The following is a 27,097-nucleotide window of genomic DNA, read 5'->3' on the forward strand; positions in this document are numbered from 1 at the left end:
CTGAGATTGCTGGGATCCTCTTAGTGGGCAACAGTTGCAGACCTTCTTCTTTTTTAGCTAACACACTGCACTGTCCAGCCAAGCAGTTCTACAGATACAGCCTAGATTCACAGTTATGTCTGGAAATGGCATATTTTGGAAAAGCATTATTTTATATATTTAAATATACTGACAGGCAGATAGATTTTCACCAATCATTTTTGAAGACAGAAAAAATATCTTTCTGAGGTTGGCTGGTTCTATATACTGTATTCAGATCAGGCTAATAATTTACCATTTTCTAAGTCATACAGTAGACTTGGTTCGACTTTAAGGAGCAGTTGTATGTGCAGAGATTTACTTTTAAAGTGCTGACACAATGCAAACTGTGAAAGCACCATTAAAAAAAATTAGCATTTCTCCATATAGGTCTCTAAAACACACACATAGTTTAAAATAAATTGACTGAACATTTAAACCTGCTTAATTTTGGAATCAATTCCACATTTGAAATAATCTACAAGTTGAAACAGCTGAAGCATAAAATGTATTTGAAACTGAACAAGTTTAAATATTGAATCAATTTTGACATAAATGTGTTTGCATATTAACGCATTAAAAATGAATCCAGTTTAAATGCTAAGCTGATGAGAGAAAAAGCTGTGCTAGGGAAAAAAGATTAAGGATGACCACTAAAATTACAACACGTTCAAATATTAGAAAATCCTGCAGTTTGTTATTTAATCGTAGTGAAACAGCGACAATTAAAGGAAAAAGAAAAATCCACTAAGCATTGGTATGTAAAAGAATGAGTAAGGCATTTGGGAGCACTGAGTGGTGATGGGTGAGGATTTTCTTAGATTTTACTCAGTGTTTACCTGATTCCAAGGGCCAAAAAATCAACCTAAAAAATCATCTTCCATTTGCAGCTTTACTTTGGTTTTTTTTAACTTTTAGTTTCCCAAAGGAGTGAAGGAAGGGCCGACAAACCTTGCCCTTCTACTCAGAGTACTCACAAGCCATAATCCCTTGCACTCACAACCCATAATCTTTTGATGGGTTAACTGTAACTGATGAGGACTCAAAACGTTGGCTTTCTCCATGTGATCAAACATACCACATCTACCTCTCTGCTGCCCGCTGCAGACTGAGGGGAAATTGCCTGTGCCTTGTGCCCTACTTCCAAGTAAAGAATAAACTAAATGTCATGGCGTGGTCTTGGTCCTCCTTTAGCTACACCTGTGTGTGCAAGATGCACTCTGGGATGTATGGGGAGGAGGTGAAGAGGGAAGCAACAGTAGGATAGAAAGTTCTGCAGGTAAAAAGGAAAATAAAGACAGTGGGGCAAATGTGCTCAGGCAAAAAAACAAACCAAAAAACCCCATAAAAACCTACAAAAACACCCAACAAAACTCTCCCAAAACTTACATGCTACCATAAACAATTTCCTTAGTTAAGAAGTCAGGATAAATTAGGGCCCCCTGTGTTGGACCCATCCAGCTGAAGGAGGCTGGTAGGACTGGCAGGAGGGAACATGTCTCATGGCTTTCCAGCTTAGTGCTGCTGCTAGAAGCAGCAGGAGGTTCAGTAGCTCAGCCCACATTTTTCACCTGAATTCAGATGACTGAATATTGCCAGATTTCATGCTATTTAGTCAATTATTCACTTGGGCTGCTCATCCTCCCTTTGGGAAGTTGCACCCACCTTGTTCTGCGTGCTGCTCTTTACATTCTGCCTCCAATGTTAATTCCAAAGACAGAGGGAGATGATTATTGCTTAACCATTTCACCTCTGAAACTGCCCCTTTCTCCACATCATTGCCCAGTGCTGTTCCTGCTGCAGAGAAGAGCAGAGCTGAAATAGATGTTCTGGATAAGGAATATGCTCAACAGGCACCAACAGAGTCTCTGGAAAGCACCCTGTAACCATGAGCTAACAGCACAAAACTCTCGATGTGGCAAGTCTTGGTGATCACCAGGTCTCTTGAGACCTGCTCGTCATTTTTGTGAGACTTCACAGTGCTGACATCTACTAACCTCAGCAGCAAAGCCCATACACCACCACAACATCTCTCCTTCCCCTAGGTACAATAAGGCAGCATTTTTGTAAGGAGGAATGAACCAAGGGTCTGAGGACTTGCATATCTGGAATTCTCAGGTCCATATTCACTAAAATAATTATTACTGTAAATACTAACAGTCTATGGGTAAATCATTCCTTGAAGAGAAGGAATGGAGTCTGCTTGCTACTGACGTTTCAAAGAGGATAGCAGTTTTAGTTCTTTGCACTCTGTGAAAATCTCAAATAGGTTATTTTTTACCAGAATTTTATTTTAATAATACAAAAGTTTATGCATGACAAGAACTATTGTCTGACAATATGAATTAAAAGACAATTAATCTGTGATTATCAAAAGATAATGCTAAAGAAGTGCTCCCTGTATTTGTGCAATGCACATCAAAAATGCAGTCTTCAGAGAAAAGAAAACAGTGATGTTTGACAGTAGGAGGTATAGAATCAGCCTCCTGCCCCACAACTGTGGAACTCCTCACTGTAAGAGCAGGGCACACCCATCCTATCATTCCTATCTGTATTTTAGGTATTTGTCTGAATAGTTTAAATAACAAATATTAGAACCTGAATATACAGTATTTTTCATTGCTCTTCATCTTCACTTCTATAGATTTTTCTCTTGGTCATAAGAATGGCACAGTTTTGCTCTGTGACATGTTACATGTCCCTTGAATAGGCACACTGGAGTTTACTCATTTTTGTTTGCTTTAGGGTCACAGAGAGATTTACTAATATTAAAGAGTGGGAGCAGCACCTCAACAATTTTATCCACTGCTTAACAGTCTTCTTTTGTTTAAATGACCTGTGATCCATGAAAATGGATGATCCGTGAAACTGCTCCCCAAAGTCTTATGAATGCATTTGCATCACTTGACACAGGAGCAACTCATGGAAGGGCTGCGTGGCTCTGGGTGCACAGAGAGTCTGGAGGGCAGCGAGACAACTGCACCTGCTTTGCACCACAGAGAGCAGATGCAGATGCTTTGCACACGCTAAAGAAAACTGCTCCAGAGCAGACACTGGTGAGCTGTATCTCTCTATATGCTTCTGTGAGAGAAGTCCCAAACAGAGCTCATCTTGGTGATGTAAAGCACTATCCTTTATTCTTTCAGGTGTGGTGGGGTTGTCATTAACTTTATTGGGGGTAGAATTGAATGCAGCATTTCTGTCAGCCCTAGCTGTGAGGACTGGCTTGGTTTGACAACTCCCCAGCAGCTCTGGAGCAGAAGACCTCCTCCTTTTGCATGAATTTTCTTTAATTTCCTTCATTCATTCTCTGACAACCTTTCCTTCATCCTTTATTGCATGTGAAGCACTTTCTGCATAAAAGGAGCGAAGGAACTTGATCCTGCTTCTTCCTATCTCAGACTGAATAGGTTAAATTGCCATGGTTACCTCTCCTGTGCTGCTAGGCCTTGAAATACATCTCTATTTCACTTTAGCTTTCCAAGCTCAAAGCTGAGCTCTAGACAAATTTAGGAAGACTTTTCATCAGGATATTAGATCCCCTCCCAGAAGTCCCCTTTTGGGTTTTGTTCATGCCTCCAGCTTCCTTCTGTGCCTGTTTAAACCAACAGTTGCAGCAAACCTCCAAATCAACAGCCTTGTCAGGATGAATAATCTAAAATTAATGTGCACTTGTCGACATGCATTACTGTTCCTGACAGAGACGCGTTGCCTGCGCTGGCTACAAACCGACAATCCTTCAGAAGAAGTTTGCTCACTGCAGACCGAGGGCTGATGGAGAGCCAGGATAGGGCTGGGAGTCGGATTTCAGATGATAAGTACAATGGTTCCTGACATATAAGACTCAGAGTGAATTCACCAAAGACCAGGCTGCTGACTTTTTTTCCTGCTGTTTGCTTTATTCTCACTGGTGATGGTTATCGCATTTATACAGCACCCCCTGAGAAATCATCTAGATGGGTTTTGAACATCTTGTTTTTACCACCCTCAATTTCAAGTTGTGGAGCAGAAGCGTGAATAATCCAGCACACCACCACTGTTACATTACAAACGCATACTTTAACTTTGTGCTTCCACTCCTACCTCTTTTTTTTTTCCACCTATCCTTAGCTCTTGCAAGCCTTTCTTGACAGCCAAGTGTGCTCTTTTGCAGTGCTGTGGGCAAGCTGCAGTGAGAGATGGGGGCTTTGGACCCAGAGAAATGCCATTTGTGGGACCAGTTTAGGGTCACAGTGCATCTGTGAAGTAGCACTGCATCTGCTGAAGTAATACAATCAACATGAAATGAATAAAATAGTGCTCTGGTTTTTGGTTTTTTTTTTTTTTTTTTCTTTTACCCTTTTTTACATGGCTCAGTAATCAGTATTCAGCATATTGCTGCATGTTTAAAGTTAACTGTTATGGAATTAATGAATTCTTCTTCATGAATACCAAAGAACTTGGTCTTTTGCAATTTAATAGGTAACAGAGTCGCTTTAAATAAACTGTCGTTTAGCTTTCATATGTCAACACAGTTGGATGAAAATTGAGAAAGGCTTTAATTTTTGGCTTTGCTTAAACTTTCTCACTCACTCACCCTCTCTGCTAAGCCACAGCTTTGGTTGGATTCCTTTGTCTTCCAAATCTTTTCATTCCAAGATGATCTGGCAATAGTGGGGTGGTAGTTCACATGAGGTGACCTTGTGGGGGGGAACCAGAGCACTTTTGAAAGCCAGAGGCAAACGGTGTGCCTTGGTGGTGGGATGTACTTGGGGAAAGGCCAGGTGCACTGCCCATGCTGAAGGCAGCTGCAGCCTGGCTGCTTTGCTCCCTTTGACCAAAGACATATTTATTTTGCTCCCTTTGACCAAAGACAGCCCTGGGTGCCCAGGCTCTCCCCACCATCACCCTGCTCCTCCCAGATTGAGGCTAAGCCACTTTGAGACAGAGGCAAGTTGTGAAGGCCTGAGCACTGCAGCCCTCGTGTCCATGCCTTACACCAGCTCCCACCTGGCTCTCGTCCCCTGGCAAGGACACTATGGGGAGGAAAACAGCCTTTCTGTCCTCCATGCACCAGGGAGAAGGCACATACGCTGATATTTTAGTGTCTGACTTCCTGGCTGCTCAAGGCACTGAAGCTTTCACCTTGGGAAATGCTGGCCATCCGCCTTGATCTGGCTGGATGAATCCTCAGCTGGGAAAAACCTACCCCCAGGAAAGGCTGGTCTTTCCTGATGCTCCCCTGAGATGATCTGGCAGTCTGCCCACACACTCCTGTGCCCATCCAGCCACTAGCAGGCTGGAAGAGCATCTCTGGCTGGCTGCTTTGGGTGGCAGCAGGGGCAAGATGTTAGAGAGGCAGCTCCTGGCAGTCAGAGAGGAGCAGCCTGTGCCTTGGAAAGTGCAGCCTGCCTGCAGGGAGAGACGTGACTGAGGGATGAAGGGAAAGAGTGAGCACAGAGAGAGGCTGCAGAGGTTGGGGCAAAGGGTGGAAACATTGTGGGGAAGTGATGGTATGTGAACAGCTTTGCAGGCAGGAGGAGCATCCCCTGATGCCTCCACTGATGCTCTACCTAAGGGATGATTCTAGGTAATTTCTGGGGAATTGTAGATTATTTTTCGTTATTGTTTTCCCCTACTCTCTTTCCACTTTTCTAAGAAGAAAATTACCTAGCACTTACTAAGCTGCAGAAATAGCTAGTTGGCAGCTTTCAGCATATTTGGAAAAACATTTCCTTGGCAGAATAGCATGCAGGTTTGTAACTTTGAGATGACACAATTATATCACAATAATACACCAAGGGGCTCAGACTAGCATCCCAGCAGATTAAACATAAAAGAGCTACCAGCAGTGTCTTCTCACAAGGGACTTATTGCCTTAGAAATACGTGTTCCTGGCTGGTACTGAAGAACAAACATCTCAGCAGCCCTTGGCTAATGATGCATGGTCCATCTATTCATCCTTTGCTGACTGCAAACAAAACTGAGGTTTGGATGTGACGCAAGCTGAGCTCTGGATGTGCAGCATGCCAGTCCTTGTCCTTGCTTTGGGACTCCTGTCTACCCCTGGAGAAGATGCTGAAGGAGATCTGAATTTGAGCTAGGAGAGTTTTAGGGACTGGAGTAGTAAGAGAACATGTGTGGGGGAACCAAGAACAAGCTGTTAAACTGCAGGAATTAGCTCCCATCCTATAGTGAAGTTTAGTGGCTAGGCTCATTTCTATTGTGAATGTTTCTACAAAAGCCCTGGAAAATTGAAAGCTCTAAACATTTTAGTAGTAAAAATAATCCAGCTTGTGCACTCAGATGAACTTTTGTCTTTAAGGTTTCAGTGGTGGGATGACACACAGGCAAAAAGCTTCAGGGAGCTGTGTTTATGTGAAAAGGTTTAAATCCGGTTTAAATCCAGTTTAAATCCAGATGGAGTCTGAGTGCTGACTTGTTGGGCCCTCTGAGCCCCCAAATCATTGTCTCCAGCACTGTGTTAAGACTGGGCTGGAAAAAGGCTCTGAGCTGCTGTAGGCTCAGAAGTTGCTCTGCACTCTCTGTCTGTTCACTGCCTTGCAGGTCCTGGGAACATGCAGAAGTGGGGAACAAAATAAAAGAAGTCCCTGACAATTATTTTCTACGGAGAGTATAGGGCTCTTAATAAGCCCTATCTCACCATATAGTGTTGGTTTTGTGCACCTCTCCATAGGAGCTAGGTGAGACAACCTGTCTTTTTTTTTCCTTTTTAATTTCCCTCTTACAAAACTCTCTTAAGACAGGCTGCTGGGAGGCATCATCAGCATACTGACTACATGCTGCCTGTTAGAGTACAGGTTACATCTCATCAGGTTATGCCATGGCATGTGCCTGTGAAGACAACATGAGGCGAGATCATGTCACAGAAATTAACAATGCAGAAAGACATTTTCTTGATTCACAGCAAGGCATTAACTTATACATCTGAGTAGTGGATTAAAGGCTTCCAGCAGTGAGGTGAGGAGGAAGTAAGAGAACAAGCTGCCAACTGGTAAATATCCACACTAATTTTGCAAATGCAGGTACTTCATGTCTTTCCTAATCTAATCGTGAATGCAAACTGGATTACTGCATCCGACATGACAAGAATAAAACAGCACCAACAGACTCTTGAAATTAGCAGAGTGAGTTTGCTGGAGGAATTACATTGCTGATACAAGTCACTCTCATAATAAAGGGCACGCCTAAAAAGGGAAAAAAAAGAAAGTTGGAGACAAAAAAAAAAGCCAGAGTAGGCAGCCTTTTCCCCTAAATGAGCGAGACAATTAAGAGGCTAATTCTTTTTGCAATAAGAACAGACAATTTTCCCTTCAGATGCTCACTGCATCACAGAGCTTGGTGAAACTATCTATGACCACTTGACAGGAAAGTATAGGGAAGGATGTTGAAAATACATCCCTATAATTACGCCCTACATATAGGGCAGTAGAAGCACATTCACAGGGATTGGAAAAGATGGGCCCAGCAGAGATTCCTGGAGGTTCAAGGGGGCAATCTATGAAAGTGCAGAGGTTAAGAGGAAGAAGAGCTGTAAGCAGGTACACCTCCTCCTCAGAGCAATGCTAAAAGGGATCTTGCCTGACTTTCCAGTGCCCTCAGCTTTGGGCAGCCATATAACTTACCACAAAGTTACTGTATAGAGAAAGCACTCAAGACTGGTTTTATTTCTGAGATCATGTGCTACACAGAAGTGCAGAGAAACAGAGAGTCTTGTTCTGAAATCCAGCTTTTATTTCTGTGTCATTTTCAGGTTATTAAGAGAACCTTTACCCAAGCTGCTCTGTTTCACTAAGCTCTTATCTTCTGTATGTAGCATGGCTGAGGTGGTCCTCAAACTAAATAAAACACATGCCTGGAAGGAGAGGAGTTGCAGCTCAGTCTAAGCTGCAGGTTGTTTTCTGCCTGCTACAAGAATAAGAGATAGCCAAAGAGTGAAAACTTGTAAAGAAAATGATTGCATAAAGAAAAGTTCTAAATCAGAGAGGGAACAGAGAAAAAAACTAAACAAGAAGGTTAAAGAAAGTTAAAGCAATTAAAACAAAAAAATCTTTTACAGGTGCCTTTTGTGGAGAAACTGGGCTGAAAGCCAAAATGAAAAAGCTGTGACAGCAAGGAGGAACAGATCCCACAGAGACAAAATAGGAGAGGGAACTGTCTCTGCAGGAGTGGTGAGAAAAAACCCAAACCATTAACATTGTTATGGAAAAAAAACCCAATATAAACTGAAAAATTAAAGGAGCAGAAGTTATTTTTTCATAGGCATTGGGGTTAATGGGTCTCATAATCTCTCTCCATCTTCCCTGCCCCATACATGGATGTGCTGCCTTTTGTAACAAATGTGCAAGGCTGGGGCTGCGAGGCTGCTTTCAGGGAGCTTTGTGCAGTACCAAGGCTTCCTAGAGGAAATCCAAGCCCCTCCAGTGCAGCAGGTGGCAGGAGGGCTGCTTAGGAGCCCTTCCACTGGGGAAGCTGGGACCAACTGCCACAGGATGGCAAAAAAACCCCCAAAAAACAAAACAAAACAAAACAAAAAACACCAAAAACAAACAAACAAAAAAAAACCCACACAAAAAAAACCCAAAAAAACCCCCAAACAAACCCATATATATATATATACACACTGAGCACAGCCTGCAGGCATGCAGAACAGGGAGCAGCAGTGATGGAGGACTTGGGGATAAGAAGCAGATAATGGAGAACACTGTGAATCCATCATCCCCAACCTGCACTGCATCCCAGAGCATGGAAAACCTGCCTTCAGGAGTGAAGTGTTAAAGAATATGTTAAGCAATCAAACTAGTCAGGCCTGAAGCAAAGAGAAGAGAAAAGAAAAACCAGGAATCAAAGAGAAGACGGAAAAGATCAAGTCTTGAGCTAGAAATTAATAAGCTTAAAGCTATTTGAGACAAAAATTAAAGCAGGAAACAGTAAAGCACCAGATATAATTACAGAGAGCCAAGTGTAATCAGCAGCAGGCTGATCTTTGTTTAGCTTAGCTGGTCTTCAATAAAGTTTACCATAAGGCACAGCAGAATACTCTGGTGTTAAGGACTCTTTCTGAAGTTAAAAAACCAGAGGTGGTTTGAAAGGAAAGACAAAGCGTTATGAGAGAAAAGCCTAAGCATTAGTGCTGGTTGTTTCATCACTCTCAGGTGTTTTGGTCATCTCTCATATCATCCATAATCAAGGATTTACCTCTGTTGCATATGTCTTTACCTCTGCCCTAGACCACAAGAGCACTGAGGCAGAGCAGGGATTCTCATGTTGAGGTACCATGAGGGCTAATTTGCCTTGGATGAAAATGTTGCTGCTTATTTCTAGTTTTGTCTCTGCTGGCAATTTCTTAAGCAACTACATTTTTAGCTTGGCTGCTTCATGCCTCCAGTTATAAGTTTCTCATCCTAATATGTCATTGTCATTAAAAATGCCCTGTCTACCACCGTAATGGAGAAATATTACACTTTTCAACATTTTTTCAGAAGGAAAGCCTGAACGAATTTCATTTTTAGCCACAAAATTGATTCTTATATCCCCCTCCTTGAAAGTTTTCTATCAAGCTATGTTGTTTTGGGGACATGTTTGGGAAGACTTGGCTGAATTTTTAGCCCCCCATTTTCCTAGCAAGACAGGTCGGTCTTAAATAACAAGAGGGTGAAGGAACCAAAGTACAAGGAAATAAACCAATAATAACATAAATGTGAAGCAGCCTTGCTTTAGCTCAGTTTTTTGAGAAAAAACCTTGCTCCTTAGCTTCCAAGGCTCAGCATAGGTTCAAAATACAACCCTTCCACAGTTTTTTTCCAGATATTGCCTAGGATTTTTCCCTGCTTAGAAATTTTAGAGGTAAGAGAGAGGAGGCTGCTTGAGGAGACCCTGCTTGAGGAGGGAGGTTGGGCTAGATGACCTCAGGTGCTTGCTTCCAATGTTACCTATTTTGTGTTTCTGCAATTCTGTAACAGAGCTTCAGTTCCTGGTAATCATGTTAGTTTTGTTGGTATTCAAATAATAACCAGTTTTAAAACCTAGGAGCCCAGAAAAGCAGTTTGCCTACATATGAAGACAATACTCCCTACTCTATGCTTGCCACGCTAGAATTAGTCTGAAAATTACTGAATGCTCTCCAGAGCAAATCTTCCTACATGGTGGCATGGCATTCTTCCCATATGACATGGCATTCAACAAATCTCATTCCTGCTTTTGTCCTCTCGCACATGGCACTCCAAGTCACAGAGAATGAGTCATGCCTTTCCTTTAGACTTTTTTCTTTTGGACTGATAAGAAGCCAGACTTGGCCAGTATCACTGAGAAGAGGGCAAGTGGATTTTGTCCTAGAGACTGAAGTTTTCCATGACTGTACAGAAGATGGTTGTGCTGATCTAAGTGGTTCTGCCAGCACCCTTCATCCTCTAAGTGACTGAGAAGCTAATTTTGCCCAATAGATTTCACCAGTTAAATGTTCACTAATGAAAAAACTAATGGCAAAATACAACACACAAAGGCTATGACAATTTTATGACTTCTGTGTAGTCTGCACTTGAGCCCGTGGCCATAAGTAAAAGGCTCTGTTTTCTCTAAGTCTCTAATAATTTAGTTACCCATGTAGATGTACTGAACACCTGGTTTGACTTATAGGGGAATGAAAAGAAAATATAAGAGAAAGAGAGAAGAGGAATGGGGAAAGGGAAAAGGCAAAAGGAGAAGGGGAGAGGCGAGGAAAGCAATTAGATCAAAACTGACCAAGTTAAAGTTACCTGGAGCCTGCACTCTGCAAATAGATGCTGCAATACAATGAGTTCATGCTGCCATCTTCATTTGAATTTACAATACTGTTCTAGAAAAGCCCTATCAGGGGTTTGTGCCCAATGCAGTAACAGAACTGCCCCCCCATTGAAATCCATCTCTGTGCCCTGGCAGTCCATACATAAGGAAGATGAAGGAGAGGGACAAGCCTTTGTCTTTCCGACTGGCTGCTCCTGCCCATCGTGCGCTGGCTTTGTAACGCCGCAGCATTTTGCAAAGCGGCATTGCCTGATGATGCCAGATGGAAGCATTACAAGGGGAGGATGTACTCCGTTTGGGGTTGTCTAATAGAGTTGGCTGCAATCCAGAGGCAAGCACTGTCCAGCTCACTCACTCATCCCAATTAAGGGTCAAGGCCTTACATGGCACTGCCCCACGGATGCCGGCGCCGCGCAGTCGCCAGGGGAGGACAGTCAGCTCACATAACAGTCCTTGCAGAGGCACCGGTGCAGAAGCAGCTCCTCCAACAGAACTTAAAGGAGACCGAGGGACACGCGACTGATTAGACAAAGCAAGTTAATGGAACTGATTTGAAACATTCTTAATTGTATTATTCCTGGCTAATTATTTTTCCCAGTGGGAAAGAGAAAAACCGAAAAGTCAATCAGTCAGAACTAATGAAGAAATATTTCATGGTAACCGTTTGCATTAATAATAACATAAAATGTTATGATGAATCAGAATGGTACAAACACAGCCAGTTAATTGCAGGTTGTTCATTACAGATTCTGAGAGCAGGACTAATGCACTAAGTGGACACGGAGTCAATTTTAAATAAGTAGCAGCATCACTGATTACTCTGAAGTTTTCAGCAGCATAACACAGATCCAAATCTGACCCATGGTCTTTATTTTCTACTTGGTCTGCCCTATTTGGACAGTTAATTAGGTCAGCTGAATACCCTGTTCCTTGACTTCAGCACATAAATGGAAAAGCTTTGTTCACCAGCTCATTGTGAGCCTCACCCCCCTGAAGCAAGGGCCCATTCAGTCATTGACTCCAGAAGTTAATGACTTTGCCCTATATTTTATGGAAGAGGGAATTTGGCTGTTCATTTGAAGGGCAAGGCAGGTTCCTAAAAAGAAAAAAAGCAACAGTCACTAAAAGGGACAGACTAAGGTGAGAAGCCTGAAAAAATGTTCTGTTGGTTTGGGATGATGGGCATTATGTGGGTTGCACAGTTCCTAGGACATAAAAGCAATTACTATTTAAACAAGCATTAAATCTGAGTCAGGGACTTGGAGTTTCATCTCCAGGCCAAATAACTACAAGGGTTAGGAAGAATTTCTTTTTCTCTTCCTCCTGCACCTCCTCCACAGTATTTCATAACTGAATAAGCTCACTGGAGGGGTTTTGCTTTGCTTTTCTGGTGTCTGTAAGAGGGATAACAGACTACAGGATTGCTCAAGTTTTGGTAATGCACATATTTCATTACAGAAGTTTCTCCAGCAGCACCTAATCAACACAGATCTTAATTGCAGGTAAGCACTAGTTATATTGTTATTCAATAGCTATTAATAAATTTTTAAATAACAGTGTATTAGCCTGTTAACTACATAAGAATTCTATCTCCTCAATACTTGTAATGAATTGAACAGTTCAAGGCACATTCATTTCTAGGGAGATATCTTGGTACTTGAGATGATTATCTGCTTCAGAAGTGGATTACAGCTGGTACATAGGGACTTTCTGAAAGTTAAGCAGGTACTTAACTGCTGTCCTGCAGTGGGATGGACTTCAGCACCATTAAATTCACCAAGGCAGAAACGTGCATCTTTTCTTAAGCATGTCCTTAACTGAATAGAGGCAGTGCCAGAGGACAGGGTGCTACTGAAAAACAGGGTCAGGCTTATGTCTCAGTTTTAACTGCATGTGGAAGACCTGCATCACATTCATTTTTAAATTAGCTGGTTCCAAATTCACTCAATTTTACAACAAATAAAGAGGAATATTCATTTGCAGTTTAGGCTTGGTTTTTGTGGCTTTGCTGACATCTCTCTGCTCCCTCTTTCATCTGAGAATATGATTCTTCCCAGTGACTGCACAATTTAAAGCAGAGGCTCATAAAGAAATGGCATAATTTTGCCATCCCTCTGCCTATGGCAGAGCCACCAAATGAATGTTGAAGGACATGTGGGCCTTGGGGATCCTGGATAAATACCTACTGCATAAGAGAATGGCTCTCCCTTGCCTGTGAAGCAGGGCTGGGCAGGCACACTGCCCATGGGAGGTACAACCTCCCTGCAGATGCAGTCCAGTAGATCAGATTTACAGCCCACAGCCAACTTATCTGCAAGCAAACAGCAGTTGGTTTCTGGACATGCAGCGGCCTGGGGTGCTGAGGATGTTGTTGCCACAAAAATACAGAAAATACCCTTTCCCTCAAAAGGTTTTCTCCATCTGAGATCTGGGATTGGACTGTCTATACAGGACTGCATAATACAGGATCATCTCTATTATCAAGCACAATCCTAGCACAGCCGGATGGGTCTCCAGAGTCGTTCAAGGCTGGGGCCCTGTGCGCTCACACAATCGCAGCCCACTCCTTAAGACAGGGCTCTTTCTGCCTGTCTGTCCTGGCCACTCATTATTAGTTTCAAATCTGTTGGCTTATTCCAATGTCAGTTCTTTCAGCCAGTTTCAGCTGGCCTAATTCAGAGCTGACAGCAACAGGGCCCTACACATATTGTACAAAACTGCAACAAAGAGAAGAAAGAACAAAATGAATATCCCATGGAGAGAAAACCTGCAGCAAATTGTCTCTTAATTGTGTTTCTGGCCTTGGCCTCTGCTGGGCAGCCTGGGGATTTGGCTGGCCAGCTATCACATGGGTGGCTTGGACCTTGTCATCAAACCAATCCCCATGGCCTTGAAAGAATCTTTAGTTTTGTGTGGGCACTGGTGGGGCTTGGGGATGGAAAATTGAGATATTGTTGGGGTGGCTGAGATTATGGGAACCACAACAGAGGCAAAAAGGCTACTCCAGGGAGGCATGGGCATCTATGGGTATAGGAAACAAATCTATATGACTCTAGGCTTTTTAAATTGTGCTGCTCCTGGAACAACTTGTTAAATTTTATGATACTGACTGTATTCTTCTGACTTCTCATTTGGAAGTTATATGAAACAAATCCCCAGTGAGCTTTCGCTTCTCACTATGGGATAGAACTCAGCATTTAAGAGTCAGGAAATTTATTTTACCTTTGTGGTCCCTAGTGACTTCAATTCTTCTAAGCCTGATTTCTGCTGCCTAAAATATTCCATAGTCATTTGTCACCATTATCTACTGCTTTACTAATGTTACTTAGGCAAATTACTATAATCTCAGCAAAAAAATATTTTAGTATTTCCTTTACAACTTTGTTTAAAGTAGTCTTAGCAGAATTAGATTAATAAAACATGGGCCTTTCAATATACTTCAAAGTAACTTTAGCAAGATATGTGCATGCCCATTAATTCTGCAGTAACAAGCAGATTGTATAAAGGCTGATTTTAACCCAATAGCCACAACTTGTATTTCTCTTGAAAATCTCCCTGTAACATAAGAGGTTTGGTTCACCCTCAAAATCAGGCGTTTTGGTCTCTGTTAACAACATACTTCATTAGGCAAAAGTACCTACACGAGATATGTTGCGTGCAAGGGTCATATTTTTCTCTGGAGATCCGAATCTGTTCTGCTTCCTTATATAACTTCGTTTTTCTGCATCAGCATTGCTCCTATTTATCTACTGGCCTGGGCTTACACATCCTTTGGTTGCCCAAAAGCTGTCTTCACTGCTTTTACAAGAAATGCCTCTCTAAGATATGCTCTAGATTACAGTCAGAAAACTCCTGAAGGCTCACTTCCACTTGCTCTTTGGCATTTAATAATGCTGAATTAATGTACAAATAACTGTAATCTGTTTATTTTCAGGTAACTGCCTTTAAGAGCAAAGCCATCATGTTATCAAGAACTACATTACCGATATTACAATACCATTACCATGACCTACTGCTGCCTTAACTCTTCTCTTTCCAGCAGACCTCGTCTGAACACAGCTTCTACACAGGCTCTCAAGTGGCAGGAATGTCAACCTTGCTTTTTTTGTTTGTTCCTCCAGCACACACACACACTGAATGCTATCTGAATTTAGCAACAATTGTAATATAGCAATGGAATGGAAATCTAAAGGAAGATACAAGACTAAGATTGTGTCTTCTGCAGCAATTCTAAAGCAGTGCTATTTTAAATTGATCCATAGTGCTTATTAAGCACAGTTCTGATATCTTTATTAAAAGCAAAATAATATAATGCATAAATACTTGAATGGTATTAAAAAAAATTAGTAAACAGTGTAAAAAAAAAAAGGAAGAAAAACAATACTACATTTTATCTACTGTCTGTTTGGGATATGGAGCTTTTGGGAAAAAGAATGCACCACATCTTTCCTGTGACATAAAGAACCTGAAAAGAAGATCTGTGACTATTTTTTGTCTGTGTCAAATATAAGGGAAAAAAAAAAGCTTATAATTTTTGAAAAAGCTTTCCATAGAGACCAAGACCAGGTGCTTTAGAGTTTGAAGCTCTCTGCTGCATGGGTTGAGTCTTTCTACACATTTCTGTACCCTAGTACCCAGCAGTCTTTTAGAAATGGCTTTTAATAATAAATAATAGCAGTGTAAGATGTATCTTAGCTCCTTTTTTCTCCAAGGTGTACTGATATTGTCTACCCTTTGCTACGTGCATTGGTGAGCCTAATATTTCAAAGGAATGCAATGCCAAAATTCACATTAATCTCAAGGTAGCTGGATTCAGTCCTGATGCTTAAGATACATTTGATAATTTTCAATTGTACTTTTATAAGTAAATATTTCATGCTTGAACCTCGCATTATAATGACTGAGGTCTGCTGTCAGGGACATCTCTGCACTTCCACAATCACAGCCTTTTCCCATAACCTTTCTAAGACATGCCCACTCCAGAGCAGGGGAAAGGTGAAGGAAGAAGGAAGACATTTGCTAGAGGCTGTCACTGATACCCTTCTGCAACAAACACTGCCCACTGGTCTGAACTGAGCAAGTCAGGGACTGTAACTATTTAATTTAGGCAGATGAGAAAGAGCTTTCTTTTCCTTGCAGTCTACCAGCCATTTTCATGAAATAATTGGTTTTACTACCATCCACTGCAGTGCACTCCATAAACTGGGAAGAAATACTCCTGAAGGCTTGAGGCAAGACTGAACACAATTTTAGAGGCCTTTTTCATAAGTGAAATCAACAATCCATGCTAAACTATTATTAGAAGTTCAAGGTGAAATTTCTATCCGGGATAAAAAAATGATTTGAACACCCTTGATTCAAAGTCTGCTCTGGCTCTTGGAAGGGAAAAAGGACCCCATCACTTTAAAAAGCCTTATCTCTTTATAGTTTTTGTGCTCTGCCTTCCTCACCGTGACATATGTGAGCAAGCTCCCCAGAGAGGGATTTCAGTGTTGTTGCAGGAGCTCGTCAGAAGAGTGCAGTGCATGGTAACAGAGAGCACTGCTGATGTCACACAACAAGTCTTGTGAGCAGAATCAATACCCTTCATTGGACAGGCTGACACGTCTGAAGCAAAGTCATGGGTCCAAAATCTTGCCCAACTTCACCATGTGGACCAACAAAGGTTCCTACCTCTTCTCACTCAGCTCCCTTTGCTGGTCAGAGGTGCAGTGAGCACCTCCCCACAGGAGGCTGGACTGGGCCTCCTCTGTGATGTGTGGTGTGCAGGCTGCCTACCCTGCCTGATGAGGTGACAACACACAAAGCCACCTCCATCTCTGGAACTCTGTGGAATTTTTACATCAGAGTTTTACATCTAATGGATGGTAGTAAAAACAAACTCCACTTGTTTTGTCACAAGAAGTAAATAGGGTGAACGCATCAACTGTATTTGTGTACTTACATTCTGCTCTAATGTTAAAGTAATGTACTTAGTATAAAATTTTTGTAGCCAAGAAGTGTAGTAGAATGTAGTCTACTAATGCATAACACTTTTCATCCTCTATACTTTAGCCAGACAGCTTTTTACAATTAGTAAGTAATGCACATATATTCCTTAAGAACTGCAGTGTAATACACAGGGCGCCCACAGTTCTCCTCCTCTATCTTCTGCATGAAGAAAAAAGAAAAGAAAAAAGGGTCACCTAATGTGACTAGAAGATGCATGCATAGCTAAGAATGAATACTAACTGTGTGCTCAAAGAAACCTATTAAAGCATTAGGGGGAGGCATTAGTAATCCAACACTACGTGCTTTAGAACAACTCACTGCCAGAAAGAAAGATAGGGAGAACAAAAATAAAATAAAACAAACAAGGAAGCAAAAAAAATTAAAAAATTATGATTTCTTCATACAAGCTAACTGAAATATTTGTAGCAACAATATGGGACCGTTTCAGTCACAAACCAGCCTGATTGAATGATAATCAAATTAATTATCTACATTAACTGAACAGTTGAGAGCCCAGGTTGAAATTTAATAAACCACATTGCATGAGGATGCTTAAAGATAAATCACAGCATGTGACTCTGTGAGCATAATTTATTTTAAAACACTGCACTGTTTCTGCAAATTGCACTTATTAAAGCTATGCAAAAGCTTCAAATCCTTTCAAAGGTGAGGACATTTTCACTGTACTGGTTCTTGTTATTTAAGATGTACTTCACAGAATTACAGAATTACAGAATGGGTCAGGCTGGAAGGGATGCACGATGGGTCATCTGGTCCAACCTCCCTGCTTAAGTAAGGTCATCCCAGAGCACATGGCACAGGATTGTGTCCAAGTGACTCTGGAAAATCTCCAGTGAGAGAGACTCCGCAACCTTCCTGGGCAATCTGTTCAGTATGCAGTCACCTGCACAGTAAAAAAGCTTTTTCTCTTATTGACGTGGAGCTTCCTGTGCTGGTTTCTGCCCATTGACTCTTGTCCTATTGCTTGGAAAAACCAACAGCCTGTCTCCATCCTCTTGACACCCTCCCTTCAGATACTTATAGACATGATAAGTCTTATAGACATTGAAGAGGTCCCTTTTCAGTCCTCTCTTCTCAAGGCTGAAGAAGCACAATTTCCTCAGCCTTTCCTCATGAAAGAGATGCTCTCATCTCTCAATCACCTTTGTCACCTTCCACTGGATCTGTTCCAGGAGCTCCCTGTCTCTCATATACTGAGGAGCTTAGAACTGGACACAGCACTCCAGATGTGGGCTCATCAGGGCTGAGCAGAAGGGCTGGATCACCTCCTTCAACCTGCTGGCAACAATGCTCCTCTTAATGTACCCCAGGATACCTTTGGCCTTCTTGGCCACAAGGACACACTGCTGGCTCATGGAGAGCTCATTGTCAGCCAGGACACCCATGCTCTTTGCTTTCCACCAGTTTGGCCCCCTTGTCCTGGTCGATGGGGTTATTTTTCCCCGGGTCCAGGACCCTGCATTTGCCCTCGCTGTATTTCAGAAAGTTGCACTTTGCCCATTTACTTCTCTCCAACCTGTTGAGAGAGAAGTAAATGGGCAAAGTGCACAGCCCTCTGGGTATTGGCCACTCCTGCCAGCTTTGTGCCATCAGTGAACTTGCTGAGGAGGCACCTGCCCCTTCATCCAAGTCATTGATGAGTACATTAAACAATACTTGAATCTTGGTGGGGGACACCACCAGAGACAGGTGTCCAACTAGGTCCTTTGACAGTGATTACAACCCCCTGGGATCTGCTCTTCAGCCAGTTCTCAATCCTCTTCAATTTGTGTCGTCTCCAGCAATTCTTGATGAAATTTATTTGGCAGTCATGCTGGGAGGAAAAACATGGATCCAACCCTTTGCCCAAGCTTGATGGCGTTCCATCTTTTCCTATTTTGCCTCTTGAGCTCACAGTTCCAAACACATTTTCTCCACCCATTCCCCTAAGATACATGCCAATGTCCCAGCTACTCCTCATTTTTATTTGTTGTCCCAATGCTAAGGTGCCCAGGGCATAGTCAGCATGGTCTCAGCTGCTGATGGGGCTGGAGGAGATGTGGCCACAAGCTTGTGTCTTATGCAGAGACACACCCAACTCTGCGCAAAATATGGGAAGGAGTCTGCCAAATGGCTAATATGTCACATCCTACCAACACTTTGATAACCGCCAGGGCAACTAAGAGGAGCAAGGCCAACCAAATTGCGACACAGCTTCCCCCTCCTCTCCCAGCTGGGAAGACTCTGGGCACCATGATTGTGCCAGGACGGGGGGTGTGTGAAATCACAGGTTGAGAGAAAGCAGCCTCCAAGCCACTACTTCCACAGGGTTTGCGGGAGAGCACAGCGCTACCCGCCAGCTCTGAGGGGACACCCTCCCTGTTGGCCACTGGGTGCCTGTGGGATGTGGGGCAGCAGGGCTGTCAGCAGACCCATGGCGGGGAAGGCTGGCCTGAGGGCCAGGTGGCTCCTGGTGGTGCTGGCACAGGAATCGTGCTCCTGTCCCATGCAGGGACATGGCACCTGTGCGCACTTGAGTGACGTGTGTGCTCTGGACCCACAAGGTTAATTACAATGCCACCTGTAGGAGGTACTTTCCCACAAATACGAACCTTCTGTTTTTTCCATATGCTCCCATATGGTCCCATTTTTCTTCATAAGCGGAGTTGTACTAGAGCTAAGAAATGACAGCAAAGCTGTACTTGTGTGCCTGTAATGTCAAAACCAGAAGTCACCTGACTTTGATAAATCCAGGGTTTAAAAAAAACCCATTTAAATAAATTTCATCTTTTCCTTTGACACTCTAACTTAATGTACATACACAAGATACATAAAATTTGGTAGATTTTGTCGTAAAACATTTTCATTTGTGCCTGGCAAGAGGTCAGTGAGAAGATTCAGATTTTCTTATCTTGGTGTGTTTGCAGCCTTCTCACTTTGCATCCTTGCTGCAGTCCAAATATGTCCTGCTCTACACATGTAGAAAACATTACAGAAATCAGTTACAATCTCTGTTAATCGTGGGAGGAGCAGAAGAAACAGTTTGATTGCGATGCCCTACAAAACAGAGTATTAATGTGTGATGTACTACAAAACACAGTACTAATCCCTCAAATAATAGCAGAATAAGCACAAACATTCTTAATAAATTTCTTCTAATTCTTATCAACAATTAGGTAAAAATCAGATGATAAAAATGCTTGAAGCATTTCAGGTTTCTCCACATGGCATCTGAAAACAGACTTTGTTAGCAGATTGACTGAAATCTCTCTGGTTTTAGAGATGTGTGAATGGTTGTGAGAGGAATGCCTGAAACAAGTCACTTCTAGAGAAGCTTTGAACAATAAAGAGCCTCTGTTTTCCAGTGAATTGTGCATATGCACACAAACGCTCATCCATAATGTGAATTTAAAATAATCCTGATGGGAGTGAGAGGGGGGAGGGACACATGGAAATAACTAGGCAGACTTTGACCCTTTGTGTCAGAAAACAAAGCCTTGTAGTTCAAATCTGAGATAGCAGCTCCCATTTGACATGGTTTCAACAGACGTACACGCCTTCTGGCTTAAGCCTGTCCCTAAAGGATACCAAGACCAAGCAAAGCTTGCTGACAAGCCACCCAACCACAACACGATGGTTTTAAGTGGAAACAAATGAATGGAATAGATGTAATTAAAAGTCCAAACTGAATTAGTCAAAACTGCTACAGCTTCACTTTACTAAGTCAGTGAAGGGCAGGAATGGAGCATCTGGAATAGCTGTTTGGCATAGGGTCACTATGAAGATGAATTAGGGTTAATTTTCTACTGGAGTGTAGGTCAGGGACTGTGCTGTGGCAGAGCACTCAATTTACTGGGTATGTTTTGGCCTACTTAGAACTTTAGAAAATAAATATTACAATGTTAAATTAAATATGCTCTGTGACAAGGACTTGCAACATTGGGAGAATGTGATTTATATGCAATTGGCTCATATATACCATCTAATATGATATGCACAGTGTAATGAAAGCTCAAGGGTCTGATCTGCAGTGCAGAGATGCTTTACAATCCTCTTTCAGGTTGCACATTGTTTTTTCTTCCTCCTTTTCTTTTTTTTTGTTTTTAATGACTACATGAGTTAATTAGTGGTTATGTACTCTGTCTCTTTGCCTGGCCTAGCTTATCCCTACTGCAATAAATCTCTTTCACTCTCCCAAGGATCATTACAACTTTAGCCAGCATTGAACAAAACTAATTGAAAGCCACCTGCTTTTAGGATCACCTTAATGAAAAATGAACAAGTTAGGAAACAAAATTCAATCAACTTTCTAACAGTCTTTAATTTCCTATTAATTCACACAAATGCAGAGGCAGAAAACCCCTCACATTATCCCTTTTGTTTTCACTGCTGGCCTTATCATCCAGTTCCCCTTACATCTGTAGAATTGGAAATTATTATTTTTGTAACCTAAATCTCCCATCATTCTTTAATGTGGAACTAATAGTTTTACATTTTGTCTTTTTAACTGCTGCTTTAAAAAAAAGAAAAAGAAAAAAAAGAAAAAATAAAGAAATGTACTTGCAAATAGCCTTCCTATTCTTTTTGCTAAATGTTTGAGCTCTTTTAATCAGGCAGGTCCAGATTCAGCAGAACTTTTATAGATTTCAAAGTCCACTTAAGCACTTACACAAATGATCTAAATCTTACTGCCTTTGATGATGTTCAAGCACCTGCAGAAATCCGGGAAAAAGGCTGAACATGCAAGACTGAATAGTTACGGATTTTGTGAGGCAGGGCCTTGGTACCCAGACATGCAAAGCCTCTGAGCACATACTGAACCTTGGGCAGGTGACCAAGTCCTATTGAAGCCGATAGAAAGTAAGCACACCTGTCAGGATACGCACTTTTCTGCCACTGCACAGGAGCTCACAATTTAGTTGAGTGAGCAGGAGTAAAGGAAACATTCTTGAGATAGCTCGGTGGCTACACTGTTTCTCCTAACTAGTTTCACAGCTCTTCTATAGCTGTGAAGAAATAAGCCTGGAAAAGGTTAAGAGAGGCTGGTTTATTTCCTGCAGGCCAACCGGAGCAAAAGACTGAGAAACGAGAAAAAAAAAAAAACCAACAAAAGGGGGACAGGAGACAGATGGGACTAACGACTATTTGTGTTGCAGCAGGGCTTAGATGTCCCAGTAAAGCCTGGGATCCCACAGCGCGAGTGGCTGTGCAAACATGTCAGTGCGGGTGTTCAGTAAAGGGGAGCTGCCTGTAAACACTGCATGGGAAGTGCCTTTGAAGTCAGCAGAGCCCAAGCATGCAAGAGGTTTGTACTGCCGGGCCATGAGTTTCAAGCTGTATGATTAATTGCAGTCGAGTGTGCCAAAGCAGAAGACAGGCTCTCTCATAGGATGGCCCCCAAAGACATAATGAGCTGAGGAAGAAAAAAAATAAGGTCACAGATAATATATTGGTTTTATTTAAGAGCCCACTGTTTACTTCCTGTGAGTGTAAACATATCATTATTTCTCTTGCTTCAAAAGAATAAGAATTGTATTTAGATGAAATAAGTTTAAAACAGTGCATGTGACAAGCAGTATGGGATAAATATTGCCTTCACGTAGATGTACACTTCTCTCATTGATTATAGTAATAAGATATGCAAAGAAAGATCAGAGGAATATAATTTGATCCTTTTTGGAATCTACTCTGAAATCCATGCTGCATGTAGTGTGCGTGCACAGAAGAGGAAGTAGAGTGAGGAATCACAGCACTGCAGAACCTTCCCAGAGATGGCAAATTCCTGCTGCTTTAGAAGTGAACTGATGGCTACAGAAGGTCAATGGACCTAGAAACAAGGCGAACCCCCCAGTTTGTGAACCTGTAGTTTCAGTGATGCAATCATTTCTACAACACGCAGAAAAGGCTTAAACACAAAGGCATACAGAAGAAGGAATGGAAAGAAAAAGTACCAGTCAGGAATAATTATCACAGTGTATAAAACTTTCCACTCCTTTATTATCATAAATTGCAAAGTTTTATTGATGCATATTTTATCACAGCACTCTTGCCATATGTGATCTGAAGATTCAGAGCCTGTCCCTGGGGACAACGGTACTGATATAGATAATCAAGAATTCCTTTTATGCTCCTCTCAACACAGCCACAGCTCAGATTGAAATTAACATCTTTTACAATGAAACACCAGTTTTCTGCCACAACTAGACATGACAGCTGGAGAGAGAGACCTGCTTATCCAGTTATTCCTTCAAGTCTCGGTTTCATTACAGCCATGAAGATGTAAACTAAGTACAAAGCAATGCGGACGGTCACTGAATACCAGAAAAACGAATCTGCATGCAACCTGCTGCATGAAAAAATGGGAAGAGAAATGCTTCCAAATAAATCCAGGGATGAAAAGCAAAGATCAGACGCAGTGCTTTAAAAAAAAACGATGAAGAGGAATCCAAAAGCTTTGAACTTTTGCTGTGTTCACTGCCTGGACCAGACTGGGTGATGCTTGCACACACGCATGTGCACACAGCAGTGGAGCCCATGGCCAGAAAGAAACCCAGCATGGGGCTCTGTCCTACTTAAATCCTCCAAAGCAAGATTTGACCTAGTGGAAGCACTAAGGCTGCTTAGTGTTGGTAGTTGTTCCTGGTCATTTTTTTAGCTTGACTGCTTCCACCTGCACATTGTCCCTGTTTCTCACGCTGCTGAGGAGGGGGGCATGGAAGTTGTTTTACCCTGCTCCCCATGGGGTCAAACATCACTGTAGCATCTGACTGTCTTTCTGTAGAGCATTAAACAACCAACATCTGCCATGTAGGGTTCTCCCTCTCATCTTACTCCCAAGGGATAACAGGGTATGCATTGTAGTGTTTTGGTTTGTTTGTTTTTTTTTGACATGACTTTGTTTTTGTTGTTTTAAATCTACATGCTGGGTATGTTGGGAAGAAAAGCAAGGGCAGCACCTTGCTTGTGAAGGAGAAGGTGGTGGGGTTTGAAATGTCCATCAGTTTCTGAGGAAGTTAGTGCCAAAGTCTCAGCCTGGTTTCCCAGAAGGCGCGGCTTCCTGCTGGCTGCCAGACCTGATAGAAAGGTGCAAACTTCACAAACTGTCACAGGGAGCTGGAAATGATAATGCACTGGAAAATTGCATCTGTTCCATGTGTAAAAGCAGTTCAAGTCCGGCTTTGAGCACTTGCCTACCTATCACAACATTTCGAAGGAGCCTGTTGCTTTGTTATATTACATGCTGGGACAATATGGAGCAAAACCTACTCCACTGATTTTTTTTTTTCTTTTTTTTTTTTTTTTTTTTCTTTCCTTCCCCTTTTCTTTCTGATTAACATCCTACAGCCTAGGGGTTGTCTCCAAACAGGGAAGCACAGAAGAGAGGTTATCAATATGTTTTGAAATATATAAGTAGGCAAATTTACTCTTAGAGATGCAAGGATGCTCAAGAAACATTGAAAGGCTATTTAGGTTAGATCAGGAAAGAAGTACAAAAAGGAAGGCACAAGCCACTTTTCTAGCCTCATGTCTTTGTCTTTCTACAGGCTGCACAAAACAGTACTTCCAAATTTCAATTCAGTGGATCAGCTCAGGCTAAAAGCACATGGAAATGCAAGCCCACTTTAGGGTCATTATCGAGTAAGACAGGGAAAAAGAAGGCTATGAAAGAAGACAGATATGTGGCAGAACTGCACTGTAAGGATCTAATTGAAATCATCAGCAAAAAAAAAAAAAATAGCACTAACACATTAGTTGAATGAGTCTTCAGGGGATAAAAATGAGAGGGCAGGACCTCTCACCCTGCATTAGGAGACTGTCATTTTCACTTTCTTTAACCAAGGAATGTTTGGAATTTCCTGCTCCTCATCCCACTGGAAAAGTTCATCTCACTGGGAAAGGCTGATTCCCAAATACTCAAAGCCTTTTGCAATCATGAAGGAGATTGTTTTTTGGGTTACTCATTCTGCCTTTCATTATGTTTTTAATTGACACATTTCCCAGAGTTCAGTATTATAGAATGTTGGCATTGGAAGGATTTAATAATGAAGATATTCTTCTGCATGAAGGACACTTTGGAACACAGGTTCAGATGACTGTGATTTCTCCAGTTTTACACACACACACACACACACACACACACACACACACACACAGAGTGATGGCTGCAACCCCACTGCAACTACAAGGTCTAGATTAGCTAAGACTAATCTAGTCCTTGTTTGAGAGAACTAGAGAGAAATGTAACAGTACCTATTATTTTTCCTTCCTTAAAAGAGTTTTAAGGTAGAATATTTACTATGATCATACAACTTTTATATCAGATTGAAAAACAGAATGCCCATCTTGCAAGAAGTTATAGCATTTGGCATTTCTTCCGATTCAGGCTAAAAAGTCCAAATAATGCAATTTATCTTTCCATGGAGTTCTTAAAAATCATTTTATAAAGGGAAAAACTTTAACATCTATGGTATGATACAGGTCATCTCGAGGTTTCAGAAATGAAAAGGTTTAGTGCTAAGGAGCAAGAGGGTTGTGGTGATCTTGCTCCTTCACTCCAACTTCAGACGGCCACAGCTGAGAGCTGATATTCTTGATCCACTAGTCTCTCTCTGCCTATGGACCCCTCTCCCCAGACAGAATTAGAACCCCACCAGACATGAGAATCTCCTGGTGTGGCTGCTCCCAAGAGGCTTCACACCAATGCAACATCTCATCCCAATTACAAAATATAAATGCCAGCCAGATTTTCCTGTGGTGAATTTTACTAAAGGGTCTACTTTCACTATGAACATTTTCAAATTTAATGAACAACAGAAAAATATTTAATTGGATACTTTAGTGATCAAACCTAGTTGTTATTTTACAACTTGCTTTTTTGAATCCTTTGAGTGTGACTATCAAGGCAGAATATCAGGTAACAAGACTAGTATTCAACTTAGAATCTCAGTGTGATTTGTAAATAAGAAAGGACTTTGAAAAGCACTTGAGATGAATCTTTCTTCACAGCCTCAAGTTTTAAAAGCATGTTTTATAAGCAACTCTTTTCATGGAAATACCAATTTAAAAAATTATTTTGCAACTGGAAATCAAGAAGCACACTGGAATACTTTTCTGTGAAACTCTCAATAAGTAGAGACCTCATTGGGAATCTGTGCAAGGTCCATCATGATGTATAGAATGACCAAGCCAGAGGTTGATGGGGTCATTTTTGTAATAGAACAGTAACAATAAAGTCATTAAAAAAAACCCCAGAGACAATCAAACAATCAAAAATCAATTCCTTACTACCAAGAGAACTCAGACCCTCTTTGAGTGGAATGTATTGTCATTGCACCAACATAACCGCATTGAAACCAGTGAGCTTCCATTATGGTGTTAAGGAGCAGAGTAACAGAGACATGCCACATTGTAAAAGTTCTTTACATCTTTTTTGAAATAATGACATGGGTCATTGTTCCAGACACCAGTCTGTCCTTACACAGTAAATCCTGAGTCTTTAAGATAAATGGGTTGTAATTACAACTAAAACATGCTCTATTGGGAAAGATCTTTCCCCACTTAAATCACATTGTTTTCATTGCTGTACTGGTGTAAATGGTATTTTTATGTATGTGTCCAAAAGAGAACTCAACTGCAATATTTCTTTTCTGCTGCTGAAATATTAACATTAAAAAAGCAGTATTTTACAAAAGTCATATAAACACAGTGCTTCCAACACAATCAATTTTGTTGAAATTATTTTACACCGTCCTTCATCCTTGAAATTATATCCCTTCCTTTGTGGACTGTTTGAAAACTTAAAAAATTCTGGACTTATTTGAAGTAAGACTCAGCAGTACATTAACTGGTAAAAATCAAAGTACTTCTTTTTCTCCCCAAGCCCAGAAGAATTAATTTTGTTGCCACTAAAGAAGAACAGGCACCCAACTTTTGAACAGAAACTGACCTAATATTTCTGAAAACCCTGCATGCAATTAGATTCTTGTAAAAGCCATCTTTCAAGCAGTCTTTTTCTACCTCTGAACTCCAAAATCTGCTCATGAGATCCAGCAAAATTAGGATATTAATAGAGAACCATTCATCAAGCTCGATGGGTTTGTTAGAAGCACACTTGTCTAGTTAACCAACACTGTCAGGGTATCTTTTAAAGCAGAAAATACTGTTAAGGGCCTCCTTTTTATCTCTACTCCAGGTTTTCCACAACAGTGTCTGTCTAGCAATGGAAGCAACGCTGCCTTAGGAAGGGGTGCTCAGACAGCAGAGGGTCTCCCCAGAAAGGGAGCCCTCTTTGGCTATGGGGCAGTGA

At 41.6% G+C, this 27,097-nt stretch overlaps 1 protein-coding gene and 2 long non-coding RNA genes across 4 annotated transcripts in view; all 3 read right to left on the reverse strand.

The window, feature by feature from the left end:
- CDH20 (cadherin 20) overlaps nt 1-27,097 on the reverse strand; it is a 118,653-nt gene that overhangs the window by 78,966 nt on the left and 12,590 nt on the right. The window lies entirely within an intron of this gene.
- On the reverse strand, nt 7,738-16,643 carry LOC135304614 (uncharacterized). The gene is made up of 3 exons (XR_010365916.1): nt 16,474-16,643; nt 11,184-11,293; nt 7,738-7,873 (listed from the first exon to the last, which is right to left on the reverse strand). It is a non-coding gene; the product is annotated as an uncharacterized LOC135304614 (long non-coding RNA).
- On the reverse strand, nt 11,648-16,465 carry LOC135288373 (uncharacterized). Of its 2 annotated transcripts, none has more exons than XR_010351519.1 (3): nt 16,251-16,465; nt 12,535-12,648; nt 11,648-11,896 (listed from the first exon to the last, which is right to left on the reverse strand). It is a non-coding gene; the product is annotated as an uncharacterized LOC135288373 (long non-coding RNA). The 2 variants fall into 2 exon arrangements; XR_010351518.1 differs by having other exon boundaries at nt 12,535-12,651.

The sequence above is a fragment of the Passer domesticus genome, chromosome 1 (assembly GCF_036417665.1).
Source record: "Passer domesticus isolate bPasDom1 chromosome 1, bPasDom1.hap1, whole genome shotgun sequence".
In the NCBI taxonomy this organism is placed as follows: Eukaryota; Metazoa; Chordata; class Aves; order Passeriformes; family Passeridae; genus Passer; species Passer domesticus.